Source organism: Myripristis murdjan, chromosome 11, assembly GCF_902150065.1.
Source record: "Myripristis murdjan chromosome 11, fMyrMur1.1, whole genome shotgun sequence".
Taxonomy (NCBI): domain Eukaryota; kingdom Metazoa; phylum Chordata; class Actinopteri; order Holocentriformes; family Holocentridae; genus Myripristis; species Myripristis murdjan.
The window spans coordinates 30534659-30554497 of record NC_043990.1 but is presented as its reverse complement, the minus strand read 5'-3'; the positions used below and the strand labels follow the sequence as shown (position 1 = coordinate 30554497).

At 39.4% G+C, this 19839-nt stretch overlaps 1 long non-coding RNA gene across 1 annotated transcript; it reads right to left on the bottom strand.

The window, feature by feature from the left end:
- Positions 1-5: 5 nt before the first annotated feature.
- Positions 6-675, bottom strand: LOC115367501 (uncharacterized). The gene is made up of 2 exons (XR_003928925.1): positions 490-675; positions 6-120 (listed from the first exon to the last, which is right to left on the bottom strand). It is a non-coding gene; the product is annotated as an uncharacterized LOC115367501 (long non-coding RNA).
- Between the last annotated feature and the right edge of the window lie 19164 nt (positions 676-19839).

The window sequence follows — 19839 nt, the reverse complement described above, 5'->3', positions numbered from 1 at the left end:
GTAACCGCTAATGGGAATAATAGCATTTTTTTTTTTTTTTTTTTTCAAATCGGTGAACTATCTCTTTAAATGTTTTCCTTTTAGTTTTCCATGTCCTTACTGAGGATAGTGATTATTCTGCTGAGAGGCTGCTTTGGCTGAAGACATATACACAGAGATGTGGGAATACAGTATAAGCATAATTTACATTAATAAATCAATGCATTATTTATAAATCATACAAATAGAAAACTGTAGATATATCTACTGTACATACACACATCCACCCAGGACTACTCATACACATATATACACATACATACTTAAAGAACACACTCATATGTACAAATACACCCATATATTCACAAACATACTGTACATACATTTTAAAATGCCATATACAACACAAAAAAATAAACGTGTGTGTGTGTGTGTGTGAAGGGAAAGGAACAGGTAAGTGTGTGCTGTGTAAGTTGTGTAAGTGTGTGTGTGTGTGTGTGTGTCCTTGACCAGCCAAATGGCTGTCTGTTCCCTCCTGCTTTGACAGTGGGGTGCAGCTTCTGGAGGTTATCCTGCAGAGGGGACTTTTTTGGAGCCTCTCCACCAGTGCAGCCTGGCTTTAATTACACTCAAATAGTGTAGCTGGTGACAAGATCCTCCCAGGGTAGGCCAGGTCTGGTAGACCACTCATGAAGTTTTGCTGTGACCACTGCACCTTGTCTGTTGATACATTACTCTGTTGATACTTTTCTTTTTTCTCACGTTTTGAACAGCAACAAAACATTTTTTGTCTTAATCAGTGCCATTGCTAGTGAAAAGGAACACATACATTTTTAAAGATTAACATTTACACACACCACAGGTGTTCCTCATAATGACAATTACCTGGGATCACTTCTCCCCTCTCCTTCAGGTTAGCAATGGCAATAAGGCCATGCCAATCACACTATCACACTGAAAAACACCACCTATCAATCACTAGGCTGTACACAATGTGAAAAATTATGTATTATGTAAATTATTCATAGATTGTATGTATATATACAGTACAGGCCAAAAGTTTGGACACACCTTCTCATTCAATGCGTTTTCTTTATTTTCATGACTATTTACATTGTAGATTCTCACTGAAGGCATCAAAACTATGAATGAACACATGTGGAGTTATGTACTTAACAAAAAAAGGTGAAATAACTGAAAACATGTTTTATATTCTAGTTTCTTCAAAATAGCCACCCTTTGCTCTGATTACTGCTTTGCACACTCTTGGCATTCTCTCCATGAGCTTCAAGAGGTAGTCACCTGAAATGGTTTTCACTTCACAGGTGTGCCTTATCAGGGTTAATTAGTGGAATTTCTTGCTTTATCAATGGGGTTGGGACCATCAGTTGTGTTGTGCAGAAGTCAGGTTACTACACAGCCGACAGCCCTATTGGACAACTGTTAAAATTCACAGTATGGCAAGAACCAATCAGCTAACTAAAGAAAAACGAGTGGCCATCATTACTTTAAGAAATGAAGGTCAGTCAGTCCGGAAAATTGCAAAAACTTTAAATGCGTCCCCAAGTGGAGTCGCAAAAACCATCAAATCATCATTTTTTGTTAAGTACATAACTCCACATGTGTTCATTCATAGTTTTTATTCCTTCAGTTAGAATCTACAATGTAAATAGTCATGAAAATAAAGAAAATGCATTGAATGAGAAGGTGTGTCCAAACTTTTGGCCTGTACTGTACTCAAGAACAGTTTTTTCCCCAGAGCCGTAACCACTCTGAACTCAAACTTGCACTAACACCCCACACACACACACACACCCCACCTCATCATCCACAATCATCCTCAATCATCCACCCATCTCTCTTCTCCCACAGAAATTTTACTTTTATCCAGTGCAATATCTCATTCTAGTGCAATATTTATTCAGTGCAGTATTTCATGTCAGTGCAATATTTATTAATTCAGGGCAATATTCATATCTCAGGGGGACTATTTACTACTTAGATTTATACTGTATTTTGTTGTTTTATTGCTACTATTTTTCTATTTTTATATACTGACGCACCTCAAGAGATTGCTTACAATTTCGTTGTATCTTGTATGCAATGACAATAAAGGAATTCTAATTCTAATTCACACAGATGACCTCATTTATTGTATATTTATTTGACTCATTTTGTACTTACCTGTGGCTAGCTTAATCTACCCGTTAAAGAGACAGTGATATTAAGACAGTGATGCCAGTGATATTTACCTGGAATATTACCTGCCTGTAATACTTATCTGTGTAATTTGTTTTATTACAGTTTTACGTTTTCTCCATTAAAAATTCTGCCAAGTACAACACGTGGCCTGTTCATTGGAGGAACTTTTTGGAGGAATGAGTTTAAGCTAGCTGTTTCATGTATGTGAGAACAGTATAAAGATAATGAAAAAAACATAATTGTAGATCACCAAGCACGTAGAAAACTCCACTCAGGAAAATAAAATAAGAGCAGTCTAGAGAAATCTATTAAAAGAGAAAGTAACAATTGTGACAAATAAAGATAATACAATCAACAAAATACAACAAAACAAAAAGGGAAACAATAACAAATCAGAGTGAATAGACAAAGAAACAAATACCCAAACAAACAATCCTCAGCAATTCACATACAATGACAAAGTAGGTGTGAGGGAAAAAACACCCACACCGTACCACCGCACCACAAGATCCAACATCCCAGACAGTACCCATTCTCAAACCGTGAAACCAGTACAGTATCCATGTATTGCAAGTCTTAGTAATGGTTTTCTTAGCAGCAGTTGAGGCAGCTGATATTATTAGTTTATCCTGAAATGATGACAATGTGTTTGGATTGTATCCAACAAGATAAAGAGCAGAACAGCAGGGAAGGACTTAAGCAATGACTGTAGCAACGATTGCACTGATATATTCCCATAAAAATTTAATAGCAGAGCAATACCAATACCAATGCTCCTCTAACCATACCATAAGTCACTGTTAACCAGTTTTAATCTAAATCTGCACTCAGGGGTAAGGTAAAATTTATGCCCAAATTTATAGTGGATTATCTGATGAGCAAAATTTTTTAGTTTGTTGTAAAAAGTGGAAAGTTTTTCATAAACTGAAGCTACCAGTTTAGTCTTGGTAGTAATTGCGTCCACCAAAAGTTGTTGGGCTAGGTGTCCAACCCAAGGTACCTCATATGTTTTAAATAAACATAAACTAAATAAACTAAACATTTTAGTCAGAGACTGTGGTTAGTTCCTGTGTGGGAAAACAGAGTTTTCGAATTAACAAAAAGATTGTATTAAGCAGCTATATACTATCCCAGTGCTGGTTAAGAATAAACATCAAGAGGAATCTTCAAACAACAGTACAAGCCTTGGTCATTTCAGATTCAGCTACGCATCTTTTAGTGACAACATACAATTCATGGCACTTGCCTTAATTTATTAGTCTTCCTTTGCAACTCCAAAAAATAAATAAATAAATAAAAATGCACTGCATTTGAAGAAACTGTAAATTAACACAATATAGTCTAGTACTTATTATATATTAAACTAAAGAAAATGTAATTGTCCTAACTTTGTCCTAATTTTAATACTGAGAGACCCGATATCCATCGAGGCAGCTGGACATATGTGCATTTTCCTCATAATATTCCATACAAAACAAAAACTGAATCAAAATTGAGTCCTTGATGCAACAAATGCAATAGCATACAGCAAAGGAAAAAATCCAAACAAATATAGAGCAGCAGGGCTTTAAACATAACAAATCTGACAGTTAGAATATTTGCATGTATTACTAAATATATAAGCATGAAAAGTATGAACTGCATGAGTAACAACATGTATGCATGATATGTAATATACCTATTTAGACAAATATGTATCACATTAAGATATACAAAAATATGGTTTCCAATCATGTACCATCAAGAGCTATTCTTTGCAAAAACTACAGCAGCTGAGTTCAGTGACTCATACACTTTCAACCAGTGAGGAGGAACCAGTCAGTGAAATAAGCTCTTGCAGTGTTTGGTGCACTATTGCTGCCACCAAGTGGCAGTAATAGTTACAACAATGATGAACCTTGGATAGAGCTACAATTGGCTAAAGTTTCTGAAGAACCTTTAAATGTGCTTGCCTTACATTGCTGAATAGTGGCCCAGCAGTGCAGCAGTGCTAGTGGCCACTGAGACAGAAAAGGAGTGTTGCAGAGCTGCATGTGTATCTCTGGCCCAGCCTGCGTCAACAGGCCAGTGGCTGGTAGGTCTGTCATTGTCTGCCCAGAGGCAGACGTAATGCTCTAGAAAGCATGAGTGGCAGCCATAGTTGAGACATTCTGCTCAAAGTAATGATCAAGCAAATGCTTTTAAATCAATGATGGTAACTCTTATAAGGAAATAAAATGTATCAGCAGAAACATAAAGCTTTGATGAGCAAACTGTGTGAAAATTGTGTGCCAAGTCCCAAAAATGTCAGAAAAGCAAGTGTTTTCTACCAAAGTACAACAGATATCAAGCTGATATTTTACTCACATAAAATTTCACTTGTGCTGACCTATTTAAACTTCAAATGGAGTTTGTAGGCCAAAGTATAGGGAGCTGTAAGGATTTGAAAATGCATGGGTGTTGGCCATTTGCCCTTTCATTTCTAATGAGGGCCAAAAATGCGATTTTAATTTGAAATTGCAAAAATAAATGGTAAGTTGGATTGTATTGAAAATTGGCAAGCCACTTGTCCTCAAAAAGATGGATGTGTTTCATATTTTGGGGCATGGGAGCAGCTAATAATATATGTGACACAGAGCAGACAGTTAAATGCCAAAATCCGGCGGAATAAATGAATATTAATAACTAGAATTGGTGAATGTTACTGAAGAAACTTTAAATGTGCTTGCCTCCGCTGCTGACTGTGTGGCCAAGAGGTAAACCACCATCTATGCCGTTTATAGGCTGTGTTTGTTTTTATTTTGTTAAATTGTTGCTGTTGTTAGGGGATTGGCAGGTGGTTACTATGGTCCAGGATGTTGCCAGGCAGTTGCTATGGTTTTTTGAGTGGTTGCTGCTATTGTGTTCCTGATAGTTGGTGTTTGTAGTTATGGCTGGGATGTAGTGGCAGTAGTGCTTGTGGCCACTGAGACAGAAAAGGAGAGATATGTACATTGAGGCATTCAGGGACATTTGGAAATTCTTTTTTTTTTTTTTTTTTCTTTTGAAATTTGGAAATTCTAGAGTCAAATGAAAATCGCTTTGGAATTTACACCAAAAGTGAATATTTATAGACATAGATTAATGTTTGCTGTATGGCCAGGGGTGTAAGACATATTTTGATCTTCTGCTTAAGTAAAAGTCATACTTCTGCACTGCAAACAACCATTAAACTGAAATAGGCTGTTCATCAGCTGATCAAAAGTTTAAGACCACTGCCTTTAAAAGCCCAAATCTTTGCAAAAATGTGGATTCAGTGTCATTTTCTGTCAGGTGTCCACACTGTCATGACCTCCTGATGGCAAAGGCAAAAAAGCTTTCTCTCTTTGAATGCGGTCGGATTGTTGAGCTGCATAAGCAAGGCCCAACAACAAGGCCCTCACAGTGTGCCATTGCTGCTGAGGTTGGACGCAATAAGACAGTCATTTTAAACTTCTTAAAAGATCCTGAGGGTTATGGAACAACAAAGTCAAGTGGTAGACCCAAAAAAATTTCACCGGCCTGAGCCGGAGGATCCAATTGGCTGTCCGTCAAGACATGGGACGATCCTCAGCCCAAATTAAGCTTGTCACTGGTGCCAACTGCAGTCCCATAACCATCAGACGGCATCTGCAAGAGAGGGGTTTTAAGAACAAAAAATGCCTTCAAAGGCCTCGTCTCCTTCAACGGCACAAAATTGCCCGTTTGGAGTTTGCACGAGAGCACCAAACATGGGACATTGAAAGGTGGAAGAAAGTTGTATTCTCTGATGAGAAAAAATTTAACCTTGATGGTCCTGATGGCTTCCAACGTTACTGGCATGACAAGGAGATCCCACCTGAGATGTTTTGTACACAGCACAGTGGAGGGGGCTCCATCATGATCTCGGGGGCTTTTTCCTTCATTGGAACAATGGAGCTTCAGGTTGTGCAGAGGAGTCAAACGGCAGCTGGCTATGTGGAGATGTTGCAGGGGGCATCCCTCATGACTGAAGTCCATCGTCTGTGTGGTAATGACTGGGTTTTTCAACAGGACAACGCTGCAGTTCACAATGCCCACCTGACAAAGGACTTCTTCCAGAGAAAGAACATCACTCTTTTGAACCATCCTGCGTGTTCCCCTGATCTAAATCCAACTGAGAACATTTGGGGTTGGATGGCAAGGTAAGTTCCCATAATGGACACCAGTTCCAGACAGTGGATGCCCTCCATGAAGCCATCTTCACCACTTGGAGCAACATTCCCACTAGCCTCCTGGAAACACTAGCATCAAGCATGCCGAAACGAATTTTTGAGGTGATTAACAAGAAAGCTTTTTTGCCTTTGCCATCAGGAGGTCATGACAGTGTGGATACCTGACAGAAAATGACACTGAATCCACATTTTTGCCAAGATTTGGGCTTTTAAAGGCTGTGGTCTTAAACTTTTGATCAGCTGATGAACAGCCTATTTCAGTTTAATGGTTGTTTGCAATAAATTGCTTACTCATTTTTTTTTTTTTTTGTCTCACTCCCATTTCCTCTTTTTGCATTTTGAAGCTCTACTTAGAACCTTCTTAAGATCCAACAGTCTTAAAATTTTGATCCGGAGTGTATGTGCCCTCTTTGCATTGCAAAGCAGGTACATAATAAGTATGCAAGAGAATAAGATGTGTTGCCTTTTCAAGGCAAGCACATAATGAGAACCAGGTCCGTCCCACTGACCATTACATTTTAATATTATTCATACATAAACACACCCAACTCACTATATTCTAAAAATTGTTAATGAACCTATAAGTGGCAAACATGTTCCAGCCATAGGTCTTCGTCAGTGCTGTCCATCTGTTGTTGGATACCTAGTAAGAGATATGAGGCACAGACAGAGCAGGGCAAAAAAGGCAAACTACTGCAACACAGACAAAACACAACTGTGACAAAACACAAACTACCAAAATACGTCACACTAATTAGAACCCAACAACCCACCTATAAATAAACCTAACTTTAACCTCATTCTACCTTCATCATCCACCTATTAAAGAAGGGTACAAATTTGAAACCTATCCAAAACCTTCACACTGATCCTAACCTCAACCATCCCTTTGTCTAATCCTAGCCCTCATCTTAACCTTTGGTGAACACTGACCTCAATGATTCCAAAACAAAATCATCCACAAAACTATCCCCAGACCCAATCTAACCCTAATTCTAACCATTTTAAAACAAACCTTTGTAAACTCACCCACCACCAACCATTTCCTGCCAAAAACATTTTGTGTATGTTGCCTTTCTCTTTTTTCCCCACCATTTTGATGCAGACATAAACCCTAACGCCCCCTAAACCTAGCAATAACCTAAACCTAACAATAACCAAACCCTGTCTTCAATCATCTTAGATGGCAATCAATTTCTCCCAAACAATGCCCAAAACTTAATATTACACTAACCTTAACAAAAGCTTGACACAAACCAATAAAAAAAAAATACCCTAAAACCTACAGTCCCAACCTTGATCTAATCCTAATCCTTCATTAGAAAAATAAACCTGCCTAAACCCAGTAATCATAAACATAATCATAACAGAATCTTGGCAATATAAAATAAAATAATCTTGACCTTTAGCCCCAACCATGTCCCTTGGAGAAGAGCCAAGCTGATAGCACAAGACCTTTACTTTAGGCCCCTAATCAGCCCTGTAATTAGCCCCTTAATTAACCCCATAATCACATGCCCTAGTGGAAATTCCCTAAATACTAGGAACATCACCAGACCAAATGCTTTCTTGCACTACATAAAGATGACATTGAGGAGGTGAATCAAACTAGACCACGTCTGACAGTTTTAGTTAGCAATTCATAGTCTATAGCATTTTGCAGCATAGCCAAATGTTACATGCTCATAATGAAATGCAGAATTTCACAGGGTAGGGGTAGGTTCTTATGGTCACATGGACCATTTGGGCTCTGCCAGATAAATCAAGAGGTCAGTGGGGGATAAATAGGATGAGAGCCAGCTACTGATGTATGTCATTTCCAGAATTTATGATATTATCACATGCATAACAAAGATTAACACTACCATTCATATGTATGGACATGACTGTTGAAAGAAACCCAAGAGAACAATATGGGAACTCTAAAGAGAGGAACATGAATCAAATTCATAACCGTCTGTCTGTGATGGCAGAGAGATAGCCACCGAGAAACTGTGTTGTCCCTAATGGCTACTGAATCACCCCAAACCAAAAAACATGATGGCTAGCAAGCACCCAAGCTCATGTTTGTCATCTTGCTAATATAGCTTCTGTTTCATCAAGTGAGTAAAACAGCACATCATCCAAATGTCAGTCATATGTAACCCATAGCTAGATACTGATATAGTCGTATATACTGTATGGAGCTGCATGTGGAATATATATGCAAAGATGTCAGAGTACCATGTTGTCTAAAAGGAGCCATCTTAAGAAAGAATGTGTGACTGGAAGTAGTGCTTACATAACTCCATCCAAACATCATGCTCAGATTTGACTCAAAACATTGCAATGTTGTAACTTGGTCAGTAGATGGAGACATACACAAACTTAAAGGCTTTTTGTTCTTTGTGCCTTTAAAGAACCATCTGTGTGTGTGTGTGTGTGTGTGTGTGTGTGTGTGTGTGTGTGTGTGTGTGTGTGTGTGTGTGTGTGTGTGTGTGTGTGTGTGTGTGTGTGTGTCTTTATCCTTATCATTCAGTCTTTTTAATCAGGAGTTGAACCTGGTAATCTACTCAGAGGCTGTATTTAATATGGCCTCATGTTGATAGGCCAAAAGGTTCAATCAGTGTATCTTGGTGCCTCAGTCAAGAGCAAGATCTAGAAAGATGAAAAACAACTGTACACAAAGACACCAAAAAGACCACAAGGCCTAATGAATTCAATTACTACAATGTTGAGATCAAATTGCTGGTCTGCATTTACTCAGTAATATGTGCAGAGGTGATCAAAAAGTGAATCTAAAAAGGTAGACAGCAACCATTGTAGTCACAGACTTCCATTAATGATACTACATGCAGAGTCATCAGGCCCACTAGGTTTATCAAGCACACCGCATACGGCCCCACTATCCTCAGCTTCAGGCAGTTGCAGTTGCAGTTTTGTTTTTTTTTTTTTTGTTTTGTTTTGTTTTTTCAATTGAATTGAATTCTATGAAAACCATGACAAAAGGTAATGAGCAAATTAGCAAAAACTAAAAAAAAAAAAAAACTAAACTTTTTTTTTTTTTTTTAATATTTCTTCTTATTAAAATGACATATAATATTCAAACATCAGATCAGTGATGCTGGATTGATGTCATATATACTACACACTACACTACACACACACTGATACACCAGGGTAGTTTTAGCTGAGTACAGTTGATTCATTCCCAGCAGAAGAGACAATGGGAAAAGGCATTAACAAATTAAAGATTAACACTACCATTCATATGTACGGGCATGACTGTTGAAAGAAACCCAAGAGAACAATATGGGAACTCTAAAGAGAGGAACATGAATCAAATTCATAACCGTCTGTCTGTGATGGCAGAGAGATAGCCACTGAGAAACTGTGTTGTCCCTAATGGCTACTGAATCACCCCAAACCAAAAAACATGATGGCTAGCAAGTACCCAAGCTTATGTTTGTCATCTTGCTAATATAGCTTCTGTTTCATCAAGTGAGTAAAACAGCACATCATCCAAATGTCAGTCATATGTAACCCATAGCTAGATACTGATATAGTCGTATATACTGTATGGAGCTGCATGTGGAATATATATGCAAAGATGTCAGAGTACCATTACTGTGAGATTAGTCAAAATTACTGTGAGATTAGTCAAAAAAAAATTAGCTTAACAAAGTGTTTTCATAATTTTTTCCAGAAAATTAACAAAAACAAAACCTGCATCAGAAAAATAAAGAAAAAGAAAACTATAATTATAAAAGGATTTTTATAATTATTGAAATGACACATTTAAACATCAGATCTGTGATGCTAGATTGCTATCAGATTTCTTGTACTTAAATGCTTGTGAAAGTAAGCACTTTCAGAGAGCAATTAAATTCAAATTAAATTAAGCTATTCTTCATTTTGCTGAGGACCTCCTGCAAAACCTGTGGGGGTCCCAGACCCCACCTTCTGAAATCCACTACTCTAGTGGTCCAGTCGCCATCTTACCTGAGAGATACCTATCAATTTTAACAATGCTTCTTTTGAAAGATGTGTGTCCTGTAACATTGTTATGTCTCAGTCAAGGTATTTTAAATGAAATAAAACTTTGAATATTTTTACAGGATTCTATGCTTAAAAAGAGAGAAAAACTTGGATTTTCTACTTTAGAGAGAGGTGGAACATGTACTATAATTAGGTAAGGGAAAAACATAAAAACAAAAACAACCCACAATAATGCAGAGATAAAGATAAAATTTTCATCTTCAGTTTCATCTTCTGCTGCAAGCTCAAGGTCATCAACCCAGTGGCTGACGAATGACACTTGTTTAGGTAATTCTCTGACCAGAGCATTTTCTTTTCCCAAGTCGACCTCCAGGGCGATTATGTGATTTTCTGCATTTGTGACCCTGTGCTTCACTGCTTTAAAATCTTTGGATAAGCTTTGGATGGCCAAATTGATCTCTTAAAGTTTAACATTCAAAACTTCTTTATTGCTTTTGAATGTATCACTCAAACATTTTACCCATGTTGGATTCTCCTCATCTATGTCAACATCATGCAAGTGAGTCTGTTCTGTTCTTTGACGAGTTCTTAACTTTGAGTCTTTGTCTTGTTACCTGGTCTTGAGGCTTCCAAATTGTAAAGCTGATGAAGCAGGTGGAAGACTAATGCATGCTACTGTAAAAGGAAAATAGCATTATTTTACCTGCTAGACACCATGTTGCAGAATTTTTGATACATCACTATAATTAAAATGGATGGCTCTGGACTGAAGGTCCCATATGGCTGGCATGGCTTTTTCACCACTGTGTAACATCTAGGAAGCTTTGTGGTAGAAGCAAAACAAAGATGGCAAAGGTCCCTGAAGCATGCCTACATGCATATACCCCATTCACCTTTGCAAGGTTGGATGTATTTGGCCTGTTGACTGCATGTATGAAGCACACAAAGGGAGGTCAAGCTCATGACAAAAGCTAGACAATATTTTTCTTTCTTGTTATTTTGTCTTCTTGCGCTATAAAAATAAGGTCATTGCATCCATGGATTCTTCAAGCTGTGGAACAATTTTTTGAAGCTTGTAAATAGCTGGAATTCTACAGGATGGTGAAAGAACCAAGTCTACTGAAGTACATCTACAATCTGGCTGTAAATGGCAGCTCAGTTTCCCACAGTCTTCCCACATGAAAAGGGGATGCAGGATTATGGATTCAATGTTCATGGAGACTCAGTGGACATCTACATGGTCTGATTATGTCTTGTACACACTGATGGCTGAGGTGTCAGCTATTATTAATATGAGACTTCTCAACTGATTTAGAATCACCACTGATTCTCTGTCATTCAATGCTGAGTAGCCAGAAGGCCCTTGACTTTTTCTGTATTTTATTCTGGTTCTTTCAATGCACTTTTTTTGTTGTTGTTGTTGTTGTTGTTGTTGTTGTTGTTGTTTTACCTATGCCTGCGCTTTGTTTTTACTGTGAAGCACTTATCCGTGCCTGTACACCTGTTTTAAATGTGCACTTATTTTTACTGTGAAGCACTTTGGTTCAGCTAAGCTGTTGTAAATGTGCTATAGAAATAAACATGACTTGACTTGACTTGACTTGACAGTGTGCCTCTTCCTGTTGAACAAAACTTACATGGGTAACAGTAAAGACAAGTCCAGAGACTGACTGATGAGTTTTTGTACAAGTGGAGAATGGAATAACTTCCCCTCCTACAACCTGTAGTTGGCAGAAATTGCAAGCGAACATTAAGGTGGGGATGTGGTCCTTCTCAAAGATAACCACGGACCATGAAATGACTGGCCTATGGGGACTGTGACTGCTGTGTTCCCCAGCTAGCATGGAATCGTGTAAGTTGGAGCTGAAGGTCATCAATGATAAATCAACCAGGCAGGGAGGTTTCTGCGTTCAGGTCAATCATTCTGCCTTCAGTAGAAAATCGTATCTCCGGCACCTGTGGTGTGAAGCTACATTGTATGTTGTTTCCTCACCTCTAGTGTTGCCAGGTTTGATGTTTTCCAGCTCAATAATTGCTCCAAATCTGCCCACTTTATAAAAAAAAAAAAAAAAAAAAAAAAACACCAAAATATTTTTGATAATAAACAATACAAATTGATTCATAAATGACTACAACAATGTTGTGGTTCACCACAAATCTTAAATATGGCATAATAAAACAACAATTTAAGGATTCACAAGTGCATTAGAACATTAGAACCCATATACGAGACAGAATACATCATGTAATGCAATGCTAAAACTATTTTCAGTTTCTGCCGACAGCCCCAAAATTACTCACCCCCCGCCTCCCCTTAATTTTTTTTTTTTTCAACAATCAAGAATGACAGAATGAGGGAGTGGCCTTGCAATAATTCACAGAAAAGATTTCAACTGTTCACCAGTCTCACTTGGCAATTTCTCCACCTTTGAGAGTCTAAGTTTTATTTGAAGAATAAATTACCCATCTTACGTACTTTAATCTACAGACCTCTGAAATTTATTTCAGGTTTTATTCAAGAATTTTTAGAACTTTCATCAGTCATTATTTTAGAATATGACAAATTCACTCTCTGTTCCTCATTTCTGTCAACTCCCTCAATTCAGTTTTTATTTCCAATGAACAGCTTAGCCTCACGGTAAATGAGTGTATCAGTGTTTTTAACAGCTCCTGCACAAATATTTCAGATTCTATAGCTCCTGTCAGTTTTAAAAAGCTGAAATCTTCTTCTGTATCATGGCAGAATGAAGATTTAAGGATTTTAAGGAGACAGGAAGGTAGACAGGAGATGGAAGAGGGACAACTCTTTGTTTCCCTTGCCTCCTTAAAAGATTTATTGCTCACTCATGAGCGCTCTTTAAAAGAAGCAAAGGAACACCTGTTTCATTGATCAGATTGTTAAATAAGGACACAATCCCAGAATTTTTTTTAAAACAATGAATTTTGTCATTGTTTCCCCTCCTAGTCAACCAGTTGATTATTTCCCTGAGAGATGTGAAGAATTTCTTAATTATTTCAAGAACAAAATAGTGGAGATTCAGCAGTATTTCAGCACTGTAATCAGAAAGCCTGATGTTGACTCATTTCAAGGAAATCTCTCTTGAAACCCTGGAATGCACTGTTGCACTTTCTAAATCTTCCTCCTTGCCTTTGGACTGCATTCCCACTTGGTTTTAAAACGAGGTATTTTAGACACTTGGTCCGGATATTTAAGCCATTATTAACTGTTCTCTGTCCACTGGTATTTTTCATTCCTATTTTAAACATGCCACTCTTAAACCCCTTTTAAAAAAGCTACCTTTAGACCCCTCTGTTTTCAATAATTTTAGGCCCATCTCCTAGTTGCCATTTTTAAGATTTTAGAAAAGGTTGTATCCACTCAACTGATTTCTCTCAAAATGAAATCTTTGAAAAATTTCAGTCTGGCTTCCGTTCCCTACACAGTACTGAGACTGCACTGGTCAAGGTTTCCTAAACATGAAGCTTGGAGGCTACCCTCTGACTCCCATGTCTATGTGAAAGGAGTTAAGACTCGTCAAACTGTGTAAATCCATAACACACAAGGAGGACAGGATTACATCACTTACTTGATGAGAGGACCATCCTCCATCATTACCAGCTGAACATGCTATAATGCACATAATTCCAATGAGTTGAGAATGGAGGGTCAGAGATATATTGTATTATTGATTATTGCCACTGTGGGCTAAAAGCAGCATAATCCTGATACATCCTGATGTTTATCATGCAACACAGTACTTTTGAAAACAGATTCCTGAGAAATGCATCTTTCTGAGTCTATGCACCAAGTAATGCTCCCTCATGCTCCACTCCACATCTCCCAGCCCAACCATCCAGAAGCAGAAGCAAGACAGCTTCTAAAGTTTTAATTGAACTGGATTGCTTAATAGAAGTAAGGCTTTACAACCAGGTTGTACAACCAAGTCTAAAATGCTGTGGTACAGGGCAAGTACAAGACTTGCCCAGTAGCTACGTTTAAAGGAAAAATCACTGTTCAGATACACAGTCAGAAATGTTCAGTCTGGAGATGTTCAGTGCATTCTAGGAGCTATTTTGAGATTTGTGAATAAAGTTGAAGTTTATGAAACCACTAGAGGGCTCAGTTTTATGGTGAGGAAGTACCACACACAAAAGATCTTTAGCACAAACATCAGCATATTGGTGGAAATATTTGTTTAGTACATCTATCATATGTTGCATAAAACTGAGTCTAAATAATGATGGTCTATTCATAGGTTACCTGCTAGGGACCTCCAAACTTGGATTATCTGACAGATAGCAGAAGTGGCTGATATCGAGAAAACATACCAGTGGCTGGAAAAGGCTGGACTGAAAGAGCACAGAGGCACTGATCATGGCAGCACAAGAACAGGCTCTAAGCACAAGATCGATTGAGGCCAGGGTCTACCATACCAGGCAGAACCCCATGTGCAGGCTGTATAAAGATGCCCCTGAGACAGTACAGCACATCACAGCAGGGTGCAAGATACTGGCAGGCACAGAATACATGGAGTGCCATAACCAAGTGGCTGGCATAGTGTACAGGAATATCTGCACCGAACTGGGACTGGAATTCCAAGAGTAAAAAAGGAAGATACCTCCAAAGGTGGTTCAGAATGACAGAGCCAAGATCCTGTGGGACTTCCAAATAAGCTGGTGATTGCTAATCAACCACACATTGTGGTTGTCACAAACAGCAGGAGAAAGCAGTAATGATAGATGAAGTGATCCCAAGCGACAACAACATCAGAAAGAAGGAACACAAGAAGCTTGAAAAATACCAAGGGCTGAGAGAAGAGCTAGAGAAGATATGAGGAGTGAAGGCAACAGTGGTGCCGGCAGTAATCGTACCTCTTGGGGCTGTGACTCCAAACTGGGAGAGTAGCTCCAGCAGATTCCAGGAACAACATCTGAGATCTCTGTCCAGAAGAATTCAGTCTTCAGAACAGATACTGCGCAGAACCCTCAGGCTCCCAGGACTTGAGGACCCAAGCTTGAATGAGACAAAAGACACTCATCCCATTGGGGGAAAAAAAGGGAAAACAGAATTCTAGAATTCTTTGCAAATTTATCTAAAAAGGATAAACTGAAACATCACATATCACAAGTATTCAGACCTCAAAACTTGAAATTTAGCCCAGGTGTTTCCAGTTTCTCTTGATCGTTGCTGAGATGTTCCTACACCTTTATTAGAGTCCACCTGTGGTAAATTCAATTGATTGGACATGATTTGGAAAGGCACACACCTCTCTATAGAAGGCATCACAGCTGACAATGCATATCAGAGCATAAACCAAGCCATGAGGTCAGAAGAACTGCCTGCAGAGCTCAGAGGCAGGATTGTTGCAAGGCACAGATCTGGCTAAGGCTACAAAAAAAATTCTGCTGCACTGAAGTTTCCCCAGAGCACAGTGGCCTCTATAATTCTCAAATGGAAGAAGTTTGGCACAACCGGGACTCTACCAAGAGCTGGTCGCCCAGCCAAACTGAGCAATCGTGGGAGAAGGGCCTTAGTAAGAAAGGTTACCAAGAACCTGATGGTCACTCTGACTGAGTTCCAGAGATCATGTGTGGAGATGAGACAAAGTTCCACAAGGACAACCATCACTGCGGCCCTCCACCGATCTGGCTTTATGGCAGAGTGGCGAGATGGAAGCCTCTCCTCAGTGCAAAACACATTAAAGCCTGCTTGGAATTTGCAAAAAAAGCACCTGAAGGACTCTCAGACTGTGAGAAACAAGATTCTCTGGTCTGATGAAACCAAGATTGAACTGTTTGGCCTCAATTCCAAATTCCAAACATTATATCTGGAGGTCTATACTATCTGCTCAGATTCAGTCAAATGCCACGAAACTGATAGGACAGTGCTTCACAGTGCAGATGGACAATGACCCAAAACATACTGTGAAAGCAACCCAATAGTTACTGACAGCAAAGAAGTGGAATATTCTTCAATGGCCATGTCAGACCTCAACCCAGCTGAGCTGCTTTTCACTTACTGAAAACCAAATTGAAGGCTGAAAGACCCACCAACAAGCAGCAACTGAAGGCAGCTGCAGTAAAGGCTTGGCAGAGCAGTGTAGATTTTCAGATTCGAGTCACTCTGTTGGCAGCATATGTGTAAAGCCTCCTAGTGTTGTTGTATATGTATCTGAGGACTATCTTACTGTCTGTACAGAATTTAGCAGCATCCACATCAATGTCAGTTTCATCCCTTAGTAGGTCAAACAGTTCCACAGCCAGAACAGCAGCAAATAACTCCAATGATGGGACAGTGTGAGCAGGCAGTGGGGCTAGTTTGGATTTGCCCATGATAAATCCTACGAGGCAGTAACCTTCAAAGTTGATGGCTACTGCTCTGATTGCCAGTGTGGATACATCTGAGAAGATGCACAACCCTCTTTTCTAAGCAGAGGACTGTGAGAAAGGAATACAGCATCTTGATACCTGAAGTTGTTGGGGATCTTTTAAAGAGTCTTTCCAGTTGTTCCATTCTTTCTCCTTTTCAGGAGGGTGATGCTCATCCTAGTCATTTTGCTCAGCTGAGAGTTAAGAGAACAGAGCTTTTCCTTGCATCGTTACAGGTGCTGCAAACCCTAAAGGATCATAGAAACTGTTCACAGTGGCTACAATGCCTCTCCAAGCCTTTCTTCCTTAGAAACTTGAAATGTGAAACAGTCTGTTTCCAGGCTCCACAGGACTCCCAAGCTGTGTTGCAAGGGGAGATCATTCACTCTGAGGTTCAAATCTTTCAAGTCTTTGGCCCACTCATCAGCCTGAAAAGCTTCCATAACTTTGTGGCTGTTGCATGCTATTTTATGTCATGTGAGATTGGACTCTGCTAACATCTTTTGGGTTCTCTTCAAGATGTCAATATCTTCTTCCGGAGTGGGTGCAGATCCGAGTCCACTGTCAACATAAAAATACCACAAACTACTTGGCATCAACACCATGTTCCCTTGCACCCTCAGATGCAGCTTGCAATAGATAGCCACCGCTGGAGAAGGGCTATTTCCAAACATGTGAACTTTCATTCTGTAGTCTCTTAAGTTTTTGCTGAGGTTGTTGTTGTGCCAAAGGAATCTGAGGTAGTCTCTATGGTCCTCTCGTACTACAGAATAAAACATTTGCTTCACATCAACTGTGAATAGTACAGATTCTTTTCTGAAACATAAGAGTAACAACACAAGTACAAGTAAGTTGTTTAAATCTGGACCACTTAGAAGCACTTTGTTTAAAGACACCCCATCATATTGAGCGCAGAGTCAAACACCACTTTTTTGGTGGTGGTATACACCAAATGATGGTAAGTACCAGTGTTCTTCATGTTCCTCCACTGGAGCAGCAGGTTCTGCATGGTCATTTTCAAGCATTTTCTGTATAAGGTCCACATACTGCCTCTTCATGTCAGGTTTTCTGTCCGACATTCTCTTTAGAGACAAAAGACGTTTCATTGCTTGGTCTCTGTTACCAGGAAGGTGTTGTCTTGGGTAGCAAAATGGCAATCGCACTACCCAGCTGTTTTCTTCATCTTGATAAACTTCTTTCTCTGTTATCCTAAGAAATGCTTGACCGTCCATTTAAAGCGCAGGCTTGTCATCATCCCTAGTCTTTTCATAAACTGCGGATCCCAGCTTGTCTGTGTTCTTTCTAAGGTATTCCTCTTCAGTACAAAGAACTGGAGAGCGAATGAGATGGGATGGTATATGGTTGAGATTCTCCTTGACCAGGACTTTGTTTGATCACAGGCTAAGGAAGGATGCACGACCGTTACTGAGCACATTTGTTTTTATCCCATTGACACTTGTTGGCTTATGGGTCATCCCCAGGCAGGCTTCACCCACAATGACCCACCCAAGGTCAAGCTGCTGAGCATAAGGAGCATTGTGAGGTCCACTGATTTGCTCTATCACCTTATGCAATTGCAGTATATCTCGGCCCAAGAGCAGGAGGACGGGAGCATCTGAATCCACAGGTGGAATCTTGTCTGCAATTCGTTGTAGATGTGCGTGATGACATGCCACTTCAGGAGACGGGATTTCTCTCCTGTCATCATGTGACATTCAATTAAGTTTGGGAGGGGAAGTTGTATTTTACCATCCCGAGATTCGACCATGAAGCCTGTAGCTCTTTGGCCCATAACTGTAGTAACCCCAGAGCACATTTTCAGTGTGTAAGAGTCTGATGAGGTGGTGATGTTGAAAAGATGGGAAACTCAGATTTAGCAAGTGACTTGTTACTCTGCTTATCAAGCACTGCATACATTTCCTCGCTTCTTCTCTTTTTCCAGTAGGATATACTATCACTGGGCTGATTTTGGAACATGAGCATTTAGTGTCACCACAAATTTCTGTGCACTTGGTTGTGACTGGAGTGACTACATTTTCATTCACCTCCCCGCCATCATATTTTCATCTTCTGTCATTTCGTTTGCAGTGGGAAGAAGACCAGGATGTAGCTCTGACATATGTTTTTCACTACCACACTCCATACACCTAATTGTCTCTCTGCAGTCATTTGCTACATGCTGAGTTGATGCACAACACCTAAAACAAATGCATTTTGCCTTCAGGAATAATTTCTGCTCTTCTATAGACTTGGCTCTGAAGCTTCTACATTTTTTGAGTGGATGGGGCTTTTTTTTTTATCAGGACTGTCATCTCCTTCTCAACAGAGTTACTGTGAATAGTCAAAGTCTCTTGTGGGACATCAGTCTCATGTACATTTACAGAAGCTCTGTTACCACTTTTCATGTGTTTGTCCATTTTTGAGCTCTGGCTGCTGGAGGATGTAATGGCAAAACTGGGGTAATTTCTCACCTTTGCCTGATGTCTTACAAAGTTGAAGAACAAGCTGAAAGGGAAAATGCTACTCTATACTCTTCCTTATACTTGGACCCTGTGGCAATCCATTTCTCCTGTAAACTGTATGGTAGCTTGTCCACCATGGTGTTCACTCCACGAGCTATATCCAGATATGACAAGCCTGGCAGGTATCCACCTGCTTTTGCACACTCTATCTCTTGGAGAATGTCACCCAGCTCTCTTAGCTTGATATTATCTTTGTTGGTGAGTTTAGGAAAATCTTCAACCTTTTTTAGTAGTGCATGTTCGACTACTTCTCGAGACCCATAACATAATTGTTGCCAGACCAAATGGAGAGCTGCTGTTGGGTCAAACATACAGAGTGAATTCTCTTTGCTTGCTCTGAAGATTCCAAGCCAAGCCATTTTGTCATTAGATCCAGTTCTTCTCTGGCTGAAAGGCTGAGATCTTTGATGGCATTTTTAAATGATACTTTCCATGACCAGTAATTCTCTGGCAGTCATCAAATTTAAGGAGACCTGCACTCAACATTTCATGACAAATAAGATACTGTGTTATGTCTTGAACACATTGAGGCTCAGATAACTAGGGCTGTAGTCAACCAAAGAAAATCTTGGTCAACTAAAGTCCTGAAATTTCGACCC